Source organism: Elaeis guineensis, chromosome 7, assembly GCF_000442705.2.
Source record: "Elaeis guineensis isolate ETL-2024a chromosome 7, EG11, whole genome shotgun sequence".
Taxonomy (NCBI): Eukaryota; Viridiplantae; Streptophyta; class Magnoliopsida; order Arecales; family Arecaceae; genus Elaeis; species Elaeis guineensis.
The window spans coordinates 34,824,369-34,838,464 of NC_025999.2; positions in this window are offsets into that span (position 1 = coordinate 34,824,369).

The following is a 14,096-nucleotide window of genomic DNA, read 5'->3' on the forward strand; positions in this document are numbered from 1 at the left end:
TTAAGTCATAATGGCGAAGTGTTAAGTATTGGGAATAATGTCCCAAAGCCAATCGTCAGCCTATTGATGGTTGTGCTCTTTTTTATATTAGTATATGAATTATAAATTAATAAAAATTATTTTAATATTTTTTATCACAAATTATTTCATCTTCTAATGAATTCTTGTGTTGTGGTGAAGTCTTTAGGACTATTTAGACTCGACAAAGGAGAATTTGTCATTTAGTCCTTAAACCTGTTCGCGAGCAAATGATACGTTGTTACCAAGGACAACAATGTTTATCAAGCATAGGTCGTTGTGTGCCATATAGGTTGGTTGTCCTCTTAATCAAGGAGTGTGGAGACACTGGTATGGCATACAAGTGAGATGTAAGGATACATCTGCACTGAACGTGACCGACTCTGGAGCGATTTCTACTGTCAAGATTTGCTCCGATGGGATATGGGTATAACTGTCCCTCCGACCTGAGACCGTGAGGTGACTTGCAAGCAACTCACTGCACTTAGACATTGGACTACCTGAATTTCTAATTCAGTGATGGAAGGCTGTTGGGTGTAGTCAAGTACTTGACTTGTCGGTGCGTGTGTCAAGATGGGATTGACCACTCTAGTTCAGGAGCTGTGTACAGTCATATTTCAATTTAGCAAAATCTTGGCCAGGGTAGTCCTAGTGAGGAGTCACAGGACTGTTTGAGTTGAGCACGATTCGGATGATCTAATCAGGGTTGATAGTTTAACCCTGAGTCATCCTAAACATAGGGGTCAAAAGGGATGAATTATACAGTAACCATATTCATGTAGGTTTTGAGTATTGCGATTGTGACTATTCAACCTATTCGGATGTCGGAAATCATTGCTAGATGGTTACTTCGATTAGTACAGGAATTGGTTCCTGTGCTACCGACTTAGGTTCGAACCTGCGGGGTCACACACATTAGAGGTTCCTATCTGATCTGATGGCTGATGAAGAGTCTTAATACTCATGGACTATGAGTCCTACATGTCTGAGACTCTATGTTCGAGAATCAGGATTCTCTGATCATGAGTCCCACACATTTCGGGTACCGGAGTCAAGAGTCCCACTGGTTTGGGACTTTTGATCAAGGTTTCATATCGATGGACTTTGATGCCCGATTGCCCATCGAATTTGGACTCAATATTTATGAGAGGTTTAATTAGTAATTTGATCACTAATTAACTCAATTTGATTGAGTAATTATTTTTAGATTAAGTCCAATTGAATTGGATTCAGTTGGGTTTGACCCGATTAGGTTAAGTGTTAACCTAATCATCGAAGTGGTTTGGTCCCTAATTTGATCAGGTGTTGGGCTTAGTCAATTCCTGATTTAATTAGAATTTTATTGAGCCTAATTAAGCCTAATTATGTTGGGTTTAAATTAGTCTAATTTTACCTAACTTATTTTAATTAAGTTGGTTCAATTAGCTTGATTTAAAATTTCAAACCACCTTGACTTTTCTCCCTGCGCCACCTCACTTCTTCAGCGCCCATTTGAATTCATGAGAAGCAACTTCTCATGAATTTTCTCCCACAAAGAAGGCATCTCACACCCACTCTTGTGTGCCAATTTTTGGATAAACTTGATTTGTTAGCCATTCAAATTCAAACGGTGTTTGAATTTGAATGGATAACTTATCCCTTGAGCCTTCTTGCTTATCCATCTTGTGCACCACTTATCATACACGAGAAAGAGTTTCTCATGAAATCTTTCCATGCACAAAGAAGCCACACCCCTTCTCTTCTCATGCCCAGAGTGGATAGGGATGAGTTGGTTTGTATTTGAATTCAAATTCGATTTGAATTCAAGTGTGCAACTACTTATCTTTATCCTCTCATGCGGATAAGACACGTCTTGTACTATTTTAAAAGAGAAAGAGATGTGGGGCGTGCATAGAATTTTTTGAGAGAAAGAAGGGGGCATGAAGAAGCTTTCTACATGAGGTAAAGGTCCAAAACCTTTAGAGAGAAAAGAAAAGAAAAGAAACAAAAGTGGGCGCAGAGTTTTCTTGTGTACCCTAGGGTTTTGGCTTAGGGTTTGGGAAGTGAGAACGTGAGCTACGAGTGTCGTGAGCCCACCAAACTTTAGGAAGAGCATCATCAACCTCTCTACCACCTTTTCTAATGATCCAGAGCTTCTGAGGAGTCGGCAAACATCGATCGAAGGAGTTCGATCAACATCGGCCATCAAAAAGGTGCAGTCACGAACTAGCATTCGTGAGGAGCCGATCAGACCGGGAGCTTCGTGTGGATGATCACAGAGGCCAGACATATTGTGTGGCTAATTACGATGATCAAACTCTCTCGATGGTAATCAGATTGCGGCGATCGACTACCCATACAAAGGTATTGTGTTCTGAACACATAAGAGTAAATTATTTACTGTTCAAATTTGAATTTCAAATTTAAATGCATGCATGCTGTATATCATATTTAGATCTAGTATAGGGTAAATATATATTAATTAATTAGATTAATTAATAATTTCCACTATAAAATAGTGATTTTGAAAAAAATTAAAATTACCATTTTACCCCTGCACTAAAAATTTCACTTCAAATGGTATCAGAGCCAGGTTCTAAAATATGATATATATTTGTATACATAGATTAAGTTATAATCTAAAAGTTTAAATTTGAAATTTAAAATTCAAAATTCAAAATTTGAATTTTGAAAGTTGTTCGAAATTCAAAATTCAAAAATTTGAAATTCAAAATTTGAAATTTGAATTTTAAAATTTGAAATTCGAAATTCAAAATTCAAAAATTTGAATTTCAAAATTTGAAATTTAAAATTTGAAATTTGGTTGAAATTTCAAATTTGAAATTCAAAATTTAAAATTCAAAAATTTAAAATTTAAAAATTGAAATTTATTTGAAATTTGAAATTCAAAATTTAAAATTTGAAATTTGAAATTTAAAATTTAAATTTTGAAATTGGTATATTTAGATATACTTGATCCAAGTAGCAAGTAATCTAATTGGGTTGGTTACCATGGTCGTCCGGTCATAGGAGAAAAGTAGGGTTTAAAGGCTCTCTCCTTCATTCGATGGGGTTCTCCTATGGCGGTAGGGGTGTTGCTGCAATTATATCCCATGCAGATGAAGCAGCGAAAGGACTTAATTATAAAGGTTCAATTTAAAATTTATCATGAATGTGTTAAATTAGATCTAAAGGAATATTCATGATTTATTTTGATTGAGTTATTTTTTGTTATGTAATTAGCAATAGGATTGCTATTTATGAATGTGCTGATCTATTTGTGAAATGAGTCAACATATTTGGTAAACAAAAAATAAAATCTTTTAAATTTAAAAATTATTTTCGAAATGCCAAACCCTGACCCATCAGCTCAAATACTTAATTAAAAGAATTAAGTGTTGTCAAGTTGGTCTAGAATTGTGAATTAAGACCTAAGACAATTGCATAAACTTGTGGGTCAATGGGTTAGATGGATTAGGTCCATAATTAGATTAGACCTAAGGTTAGCTTAAAGAAATAGACTAAATTAGAGTAATTGGTCAAATCTAATCAAAAGTTGAATTAGATTAGGTCAAGGACACTCTAGACTCAACTCCAATAGTTGTAGTTGAATGGGTCCATGTCTTTAACTAGACCAAGATGGACTTAATTCATGGCTACGCGGTGAAACCCTATTTACTAAGTTGATCAAATTAAAACTATGAACCGGTTGGTGTCTAAGGTAAGTTCGACAGTTTGACCAGTGGTTCTTAAGTGGGAGCTACTCGCATTGATTTGATCTCTGACAAGTTAATGGCATATCCCCACCACTGATCTCACTTATCTGGCCAACCTGGTGAGTTAGATTTTGATTAGATCACTTGGTGATTAGGGCTCACCCATGTCATTAGGTAAATCAGTGTGACTGATTTAGGTGCTCCTAATGCCGGCTTTAATTAAATCTTTTTTTTAATCTGACTTGATGAAGTCAGTGGGAGGATTGAAATTGACTGGTTAATTTCTTCTCTTCTATCCTTTAATTAAATCTTCAAAAATTATTAGGTCCCTAAAAATGATTAAGTTATATTGATAACTAAGTTATAGCCTCCCATTAAGTGAGTGATAATGAGTCCATTAGTTTAATAATCACTGGAGGCCCAAAGGCCTGGTGCTTATTGACTAATAGAATTATCATTCATAGTATGATAATTTGGTTGAGTCTTTCTAATGGTGGTTAGGTTGGCCGACCAAAGTCGGGTCTGATCATTTATTGGTCCGATTCATCAAATAAAGTCATGTTAATGGTTGGACCTAATCAGATCTTTTCAGTGGAGGCCAAAGCCTACTGATTAGGTTCTGGGGCAAAATTTATTACTAGAAGTTGTTTAGAGAAACAACTGGTTATGAACCTACCCATAGATGCACATGGGTTGACCAACCAAAGTTGGGCTCGTGTGTGGTCTATGTGGATTCTAGTACCCACTAAGGAATTAAAGTAATTCTTCGAATTGGAGGTTGAGGCTACCAGTTCATAAAAATATAGGGAGAAACTTTAGACTAAAGTCCAAGTCTTTAGTATTAATAATTTATATACTAATAGAGATCTGGTTTTCCTTTATGCAGCTATGGCCACTACCCTATCACTCTGGTCATTATTAGATAATGATAAGCTCATGGAATCTAATTTCGATAGCTGGTATCAAAAATTAAAAATCATCCTTGAGCATGAGTGGATCCTTTATGTAGTAACGGATTCGGCACCCGAGGAGCCAGCTCTGAACGCTAGAGGGATGGTCCGAGATACTTACTAGAAGTGACACAACGACCCACCATCGTTCGATGCATAATACTGGCGGCAATGAATGATGAGTTTAGCCATAGGTTTGAGAATGCCCAGCCATAGGAGATGCTTCAAATGTTGAACGACTCTTTTGACACGCCTGACGACATTGAAAGGCACAAAACTAGTTGTGCCATTTTCAATGCTCGGATGAGGGATGGGGCCTCAGTCACCGATCATGTACTGTACATGATCGAAATGATTGAGCGCCTAAGTAAACTGGGCTTTTCCTTGCACGAGTAGCTCGGTAAGGATGCGATCCTTAATTCTTTGCCCAAGTCCTTCCTCCCCTTCCTTACTCATTTTCGTATGACAAAGCCTGCAGTGAACTACCACGGCTTGTTGGGTTTGCTGCAGAACTTTGAGAAGGACCACCAGCTCCAAAAGGAATTGGTGAATGTTGTGGGAGGGTCTTCTTCTGGTCGTTGACTTTTTAAGAAAGGAAAGAAGAACAAGAAGAAGAAGAATAAGAAGATGCAGCCGCATGTGGGACGTCAGCATAGGGTTGGGACGTCAGCACAGGGTCAAACCAAGAAGTGCAAGCTCGACCAGAGCCAGGCGAAGTGCTTCTTTTGCAAGAAGCAGGGGCACTAGAAGAGGAACTATCCTCTATACATTGCCTCCCTGGACCCGAACAGGCCAAAGAAGAAGCAAGGTAATTATATGATAACACCTTACAACTTTTTATTTGTGATACTACTGTCTGGGTATTGGATATCGGAAGCCCTTATCATATCTGTAATTCGATGTAGGGTCTGCAGGTCAGTAGAAATTTGATGAAGGCGAGAGGTCCCTGAATGTTGGAGATGGAAGCAAAGTTTCAGTTCTAGCTTTAGGAATCATGAACCTTGTAATCAATTCTCGTAATGTAATTTTGAGTGAATGTCACTATTGTCCAAGCTTTTTATTAAATATTATTTCGTAGGCCTTTTGGCCATGTACGGTTATGAAATTTTAATAAAAAGAAAATTTTAATATCATTTTGAATGGTGTTACAATGTTTGTTGGACAACTAAATAATAAAATTTACTTACTATCACAGTCTGTTAATGTGGTTCAAACCTTCGATAAATGCCCTAGAATAGATAATGTGTCAGAAGTCTACCTTTGGCACTATAGGCTAAGTCATATCAATAAGAACAGGATAAACAGGTTGGCTCAAGAAGGAATTCTTGAAGTTGGTGATTGTAAATCACTTCCAACCTGTGAGTCCTGTCTTCTTGAGAAGATGACCAAGTCACCTTTTACTGAAAAAGGTGAGCGAGCCAGTGAACTCTTGGGTCTGGTACATTCTGATGTATGTGGACCTATGAGCTCAAGTGCAAGAGGTAGATATTTTTACTTCATGACCTTTACAGACAGCCTATCGAGGTATGGGTATGTCTACTTAATGAAGCATAAGTCGGAGTCATTTGAAATGTTCAAACTATTTCGAAATGAGGTAGAAAAATAAACTGAGAAGTGTATTAAAACTCTTTGATCTGATCGAGGAGGTGAATACCTTTCTAATGAGTTTCCGACATATCTTGGAGAGAATGAGATTCTCTCTCAGTGGACTCTTCCTGGAACACCACAGCATAATGGTGTGTTTGAAAGGAGGAATCGGACCTTGTTGGATATGGTTCGATCCATGATGGAATTTGCTGGTCTGCCGATCTTCCTTTGGGGATATGCGCTTGAATCAGCTTATTACCTTCTAAATAGGGTTTTGAGTAAGTCTGTAACCAAAATGCCATATGAAATATGGATAGGACGTAAGCCAGTACTCTCGCATCTTAGGGTTTGGGGGTGTCCGGCTTATGTTAAATGTTTAATTACGGACAAGCTTGGACCTAGGTCTGACAAGTGTTATTTCATAGGGTACCCAAAAGAGACTAAAGGATATTATTTCTACCTAGCTGATGAGCAAAAAGTGTTTGTCAGTCTTAAGACAATCTTTTTGGAAAAGGAGTTCCTTGGTGAAGGGACTGTTGCCTCTAAGGTCGAATTTGAGGAAGTTCAGCAGGTGGAAAAATCGACACAGGTTGCTGAACCTGAACCAGATTTGGTTAGATCAGATCCGGAGCCCATTGTTCCTGCACCCTTAAGGCGGTCTGGTAGAGTACCACGTCAATCGGACAGATACTATGGTTTCTTGATCCAAGATGGTGATCCTGTCGAACTTGATAAAAATAATGAGAATTCGATCACCTACATGGATGCAATGCAGAGACCTGACTCTGAGAAATGGCTAGAGGCCATTAAATCCGAAATGGAGTCCATGAAGGTCAATGATGTGTGGACATTGGTTGACCCACCCGAAGAAGTAAAATCCATAGGGTGTAAGTGGGTCTTCAAGAGGAAGAGGGGCGCAGATGAAAAGGTGGAGACCTATAAAGTCCATCTGGTTGCCAAGGGATATCGTCAACGTTATGGTATAGACTATGATGAGATGTTTTCTCCTGTGACAATGCTCAAATCCATTCGGATTATGCTTGCGATAGCTGCCCATCTGGACTATGAAATCTGACAGATGGATGTGAAGATAGCTTTCCTAAATGGAGAGCTGGACGAAGAGGTGTATATGATACAACTGGAAGGATTCACATCCATAAATGAGTCTAAGGTGTGCAGGCTACAGAGGTCCATTTATGACTTAAGCAGGCATTCCGGAGTTGGAACATACGTTTTGATAGACGATCAAGACGTATGACTTCGTTAAGAATGGAGAAGAGCCCTGTATTTATAAGTGGGCTAATGGTCCAGTAGTGGTATTTCTTGTATTGTATGTGGATGACATTCTCTTAATCGGGAATGATATCCCTGCATTACAGAGAATAAAGATTTGGCTGTCGTCACAATTCTCCATGAAGGATCTGGGAGAAGCTTCCTACATCCTAGGGATGAGGATCTATAGGGATAGATCTAAAAGGTTGCTTGGCTTATCCCAGTCCACGTACATTGATACTATGCTGAAGAGGTTCAACATGGAGAATTTCAAGAAAGGCTATCTATCGATAGGCCATGGAATTTCTCTCTCGAAGAGGGATTGTCCGACAACACCTCAAGAGAGAGAGCATGTGGGTAGAATTCTATATGCTTCGGCAGTGGGATCTATCATGTACGCCATGACATGTACACGACCAGATGTAGCATACTCACTAGGGGTAGTGAGTAGATACCAATCTGATCCAGGAGAGAATCACTGGAAGGTTGTTAAAACCATCCTGAAGTATTTGAGAAATACTAAAGATCAGTGGCTTGTTTATGGTGAATCGGACTTGAGATTTATAGGGTTTATAGACTCTAGTTTTCAGTCTGATCACGATGACAACAAGAGTTGTCGGGATTTATTTTTACCCTTAATGGTGGGGCTATCTGCTGGAAGAGTTTCAAGCAGCACTACATCTAATGTATGTATTAAACAATAGATCAGTTCTATTACCTTGCAAGTTAGACATTCTAACCTTGCTGATCCAACTTGAGGATGATGTTGCAAACCGCAGATATATCCAATCTCTAGGAGTCATCCACACAAGCCACGAATCTCGATCAGAAGTCCTACTTCAGGAAATCAGCACAGTATGCTAGTACTGTGCTGATCCTTCTTCGATGGTTGATCAGGTGCCTCCTTCTTCTTGATTTGGGCTCTTCCAAAGATAAGAAGTAGGAGAGGCATTTTAGATCTAATATACTCTCAGAAAATCCAAGATGGAGGAAGGGAAGAGATGAAACTAACAACCCTAGAAGAAGATCCTCTTCTTTTTCTCTTTACTCTCTCCTAGACACCCTATCTTGTGTCTATTATATCTCCATGACCCAAAGGTCTTTCTCTCTAATTTTTGGATGCCCCAAAGGTCTCTCAAATCTCTATGTTTTTCAAAAATTTTATAAAGAAACTCATTTTATAGAGAGAGATATGATAGAGTCCTTGTCCAGGTCAAATACTCAGTCAAGGCTTATCCAAACATGGCAAGATAAGGGGTGCCCAACTCTTGGGTGCCTCCTCCTGATTTTTGTACATGGACTACCAAAAAAGGGTGCACAATGTGTCCATAAAAACCATAAAAATCTCAAAAAAAATCTGGATAAATTCGATGCAAAAGGGAAAGAGTTTTGGATTTCTAAACTCTATCTCATAGAATTTGAAATCCAAACTTATTCCTACTTTGATTTGATCCACAACCACTTTCCATGTATGAAAGAAGAGAGGAAACCTTTTGGATGTGGGAAAGACCTGGGAGAGGGCTTTTGTTGCACAAAATAAGAGGGGATTGGCATGAAATAAGAGAGAGGGTGTGGGGGGGGCTTATGTGGTGCAAGGTGGAATCCTAGTCTTACTAGGATTCTATCTTATGACTTGTTTTAATTTGATTTTTCAAACCAATTCAAACCAAAATTAGATCAACCTTATTAAAATAGATCTTAACTCAATTAAAAATTTAATTTAATCAGATTAAATTAGATTTAAATCTGATTTAATTTTTTAATCAAATTAGAAATTAGGTTGACCCAAGTCCTAATTGAACTAGGACTAGTTTTTTTCTTGCACTTGGCTTATCCAATAAACCAATTGGACTTGATCTAATCAAATCCAAATCAAATTTTATTAAATTATATTTAATTAGACTTAATCTCAATACATTGACTTAATCAAATTAAGCCAATTAGCAATCGAATTGCTAATCGATCCTCCTGCAACACTTACACTAGGTTAAATATCAATCGTATTGATCATTTAACCCTAGAATGATTCTTAATCGTTGATCAACCATCCGATCGGATCATAAACTTTAATGTGTGTGATCTCATAGGTCCGAACCTAAGCTGATAGCATAGGAATAAATTTTTATACCAATCGAAGTGACCATCTAGCAATGGTACCCGACGATCGGATAGGTCGAATGTGTAGAACAACATTCTTAGAATCCATGCGGATATAGTTTCTATATAATTCATCCTCTTGACCAAAATGATCATAGGACACCTCAGAGTTCAACTATCAACTCTGATCAGGTTGTCCACATTGTATTTCAAAATATCAATCCATCTAATGGATTACTCTGGCCAAGGTTTTACTAAATTGAAATACAGTGACTCATTCTTCTCCAACTCTTGGAGTAGTCAATTCCATCTCGATCAGACTCTGACTTCACAAGTACTTGACTATGTCCAGAAGCCTTCCATCACTGAATTAGAAATTTAGTTAGTCCAGTACCAAAGCATAGTGAGTTGCTTGCAAGTCACTGAGGTGATCTCAGGTCTAAGGGACACTTATACCTATATCCCATCAGAGACATTCTCAACAGCAGAATACTCTGGAGTTGATCATGTTCAATGATAATGTACCCTTACATCTTATCTGTATGCCATACCAGTGTCTCCACACTCCTTGGTTAAGAGGACAACCAACCCATATGGCCTACAGCAACCTATGCTCGATAGAAGCTGTCGTCCTTATTAACAGCCTATCATTTGATTGTGAATAGTTTTAAGGACTAATCGATAAATCCTCTCTTTATCGAATCTGAATAGTCCTAAGGACTTCATCATAACAATGGAGCTCATTAGAAGATGAAAGCTTATGATAAAAATACCAAATATATTTTATTTATTAACAAATCAATTATCATATTGGTTGCTCAACCATCAACAGCTTGACGATTGACTTTTGGGATGTATTTTTCAACACCACGTACATCGACACTATGCTGAAGAGATTCAGCATGAAGAATTTCAAGAAGAGCTATCTACCGATAGACCATAAAATTTTTCTCTCTAAGAAAGATTGTCCGACAACTCCTGAAGAGAGAGAGCGTATGAGTAGAGTCTCATATACTTCGATCGTGGGATATATCATATACACCATGACATGTACAAAGCTAGATGTGGTATACTCACTAGGAGTAGTGAGTAGATACCAATCTGATCCTGGAGAAAACCACTAGAAAGTGGTTAAAACCATCCTTAAGTATTTAAGAAATACTAAGGACCAATGGTTGGTTTATGACGAGTCAGATCTGAAACTTGTGGGGTTCACAGACTCCAGCTTTCAATCTAACTGTGATGGCAGCAGAAGCGTGTCGGGTTATATCTTTACTCTAAATGATGGAGCCATCTGCTGGAAGAGTTCCAAGTAGCATACTGTGGCAGACTCTGTTTGTGAGGTGGAGTACATCACAGCATTAAATGCTATGAAAGAAGCTGTGTGGCTGAGAAAATTCATCACTAAGCTCGAATAGCACCCTCTCTCGATGGTCCGATCCTACTCTCCTGCGATAGCACTGGTGCCATTGCTCAGGTGAAGGAACCCAAAGCACACCAGCAGATGAAGCACATTTTGCACTGCTTCTATCTGGTCGGGAGATCGTGGATCGAGATAACGTCGACCTTCAGAAGATTGATGGAAAGGAGAACCTAGCCGACCCCTTCACTAAAGTCCTGACAATAAAAGAGTTCGACAACCACAAGTCGAAGATGGGTATTAGATACTGTGCCGAGTGGCTTTAGAACAAGTGGGAGTTGTTGGAAAATATATCTCAAAAGCCAATTGTCAATCTGTTGATGGTTAAGCTACCCTATATTGTAATTGATTTGTTAATAAATAAAATATATTTTTGATATTTTCATCATAAGTTTTCATCTTTCAATGAACTTTGTTGTTGTGATTAAGTTCTTAGGACTATTTAGATTCGATAAAGAGAGAATTTATCGATTAGTCCTTAAAACTATTCACGATAAAATGATAGGCTATTAATAAGAACGACAGCTTCTATCGAGCGTAGATCACTGTAGGCCATATGGGTTGGTTGTCCTCTTAACCAAAAAGTATGGAGACACTGATATGGCATACAGATGAGTTGTAAGGGTACATCATCATTGAACGTGACCAACTCAAGAGTATTCTGCTGTCGAGAATGTCTCTGATGGGATATAGGTATAAGTGTCCCTTAGACCTGAGATCTCCTCAGTGACTTGCAAGCAACTCACTGTGCTTTGGTACTGGACTAACTGAATTTTTAATTCAGTGACAGAAGGCTTCTGGGCATAGTCAAGTACTTGCGAAGTCAGAGTATGATCAAGATGGGATTGACCACTCTAAGAGTTGGAGAAGAATGAATCATTGTATTTCAATTTAGCAAAATCTTGGTCAGGATAATCCATCAGATGGATTTGATATTTTGAAATACAATGTGGAAATCTGATCAGAGTTGATAGTTAAACTTTGAGATGTCCTATGAGCATTTTGATCAAGGAGATGAATTATATGGAAACTATATCTGCATGGGTTCTAAGGATGTTTTTTACACATTCGACCTATCCGATCATCGGGTACCATTGCTAGATAGTCACTTCGATTGATATAAAAATTTATTCCTATACTACCAGCTTAGGTTTGGATCTATGAGGTCACACATATTAGAGTTCATGATCCGATCGGATGGTTGATCAATGATTAAGAATCGTTCTAGGATTAAACAATCAGTATGATTGACATTTAACCTAGTACAAGTGTTACAGGAGGATCGATTAGCAATTGAATTGCTAATTGGCTTAATTTGATTAAGCCAATGGGCTAAGATTAAGTCTAATTGAATATGATTTAATTAGATTTGGTTTGGACTTGATTGGATCAAGTCTAATTAGTTTATTGGATAAGCCAATTGCAAGGAAAAACTAGTCCTAGTCCAATTAGGACTTGGGTCAACCTAATTTCTAATTCGATTAAAAAATTAAATCAGATTTAAATCTAATTTAATCTGATTAAATTAGGTTTTTAATTAGGTTAATATCTATTTTAATTAGGTTAATTTGATTTTGGTTTGATTTAGTTTGAGAAATCAAATTTGAACAAGTCATAGATTGAATCCTAGTAAGACTAGGATTCCACCTTACGCCACCTAAGCCCCCCACACCCACTCTCTCTTATTTTGTGCAAAAAAATTTTCTCTCCCAGACCTTCACGCATGCCTAAAGCTTTCCACTCTTTCTCTCTTACATGGAATGTGGTTGTGGACCAAGTTAAAGTAGGAATTAGTTTGGATTTCAAATTTTATGAGATAGAATTTTAGGAAACCAAAACTCTTTCCTTATAGCACTGATTTTATCCAATTTTTTTTTGAAATTTTTATAGCTTTTATGGCATATATCGTGTGTCCTTTTTTGGTGGTCCATGGCAGAAAAAGAAGGGGGAGGCACCCAAGAGTTGGGCACCACTTGTCTTGCCCTATTTGGATTTTCTTTGACTAGGTATTTGATCTAAACAAAGATTCTTCATATCTCATTATTTAAAACTAATTTTTTCTTGAGATTTTTGTGGATTATAGAGCATTGAGAGATCTTTGGGGTGTGTGAAAATTAGAGAGAAAGAGTGTTAGAGCATGGAGATATAATAGACATAAAACTAGATGTCTAGGTGAGAGAAAAGAGAAGAAGAAGAGGGTCTTCTTCTAGGATTGCTGAGTTCACCTCTTCTCTTCCTCCATCTGTGAGCTTTCTGAGAGTGTCTCACATCTAAAACTCCTTCTCCTACTTTTCATCTTTGAAAGAGTCTAAATCAAGAAGAAGGAGGTATCTGATCGACCATCGAAGAAAAATCAACACAGTACTAGCATACTGTGCTGATTTCCTAGATCAAGACTTCTGATCGTGATTTGTAGGCTCATGTGGATGACTCCAAGAGGCTGGAAGAGTGTGCGGCTTGCAACATCATCCTCAAGCCTGGATCAGCAAAGTTAGAATGTCTAACTTGTAAGGTAATAGATCTGATCTATTATATTTTACATATATTAAATGTACTATAGAAATATGTTGATATGATTAACATGTAGTTCTTGCTCTTTATATTTTAATTTTAGATTTAATGTCATGTAATAATCATGTAATAGAATCTTAGATCTAGAGATTCTCTGATTTTATAAGATAAATTTTGATTTATTTTAGTCTTTCGCTACCTGATCTTAAAAAAATTTCAAGATCTAATCCTAAAACCCTAAATCTGGTCCTTTCATAAGGTGCTTGTAGAAGAAGAAAGAGGTCAGCTGTCAAGTTATTCGTAGACTAGTATCTTTGAGCTCCTGATCTACGCAGTCTTCGCATGAATTTTTTTATAGAGGTTAGATGACTTTGTGTGGCTGCGAGTGATCTAAAAAATACTCTCCAATCGTTAGATTAGAAGAGATCAAGATCAAAATTTGTTTGATAACGATCTCTAACCTATTTTGATTCCTATAGTAGATCTAATAATTAGATCTAAAATTTCAACATCGATGAGATTGATGTGATTTTTATTTTCAGATCT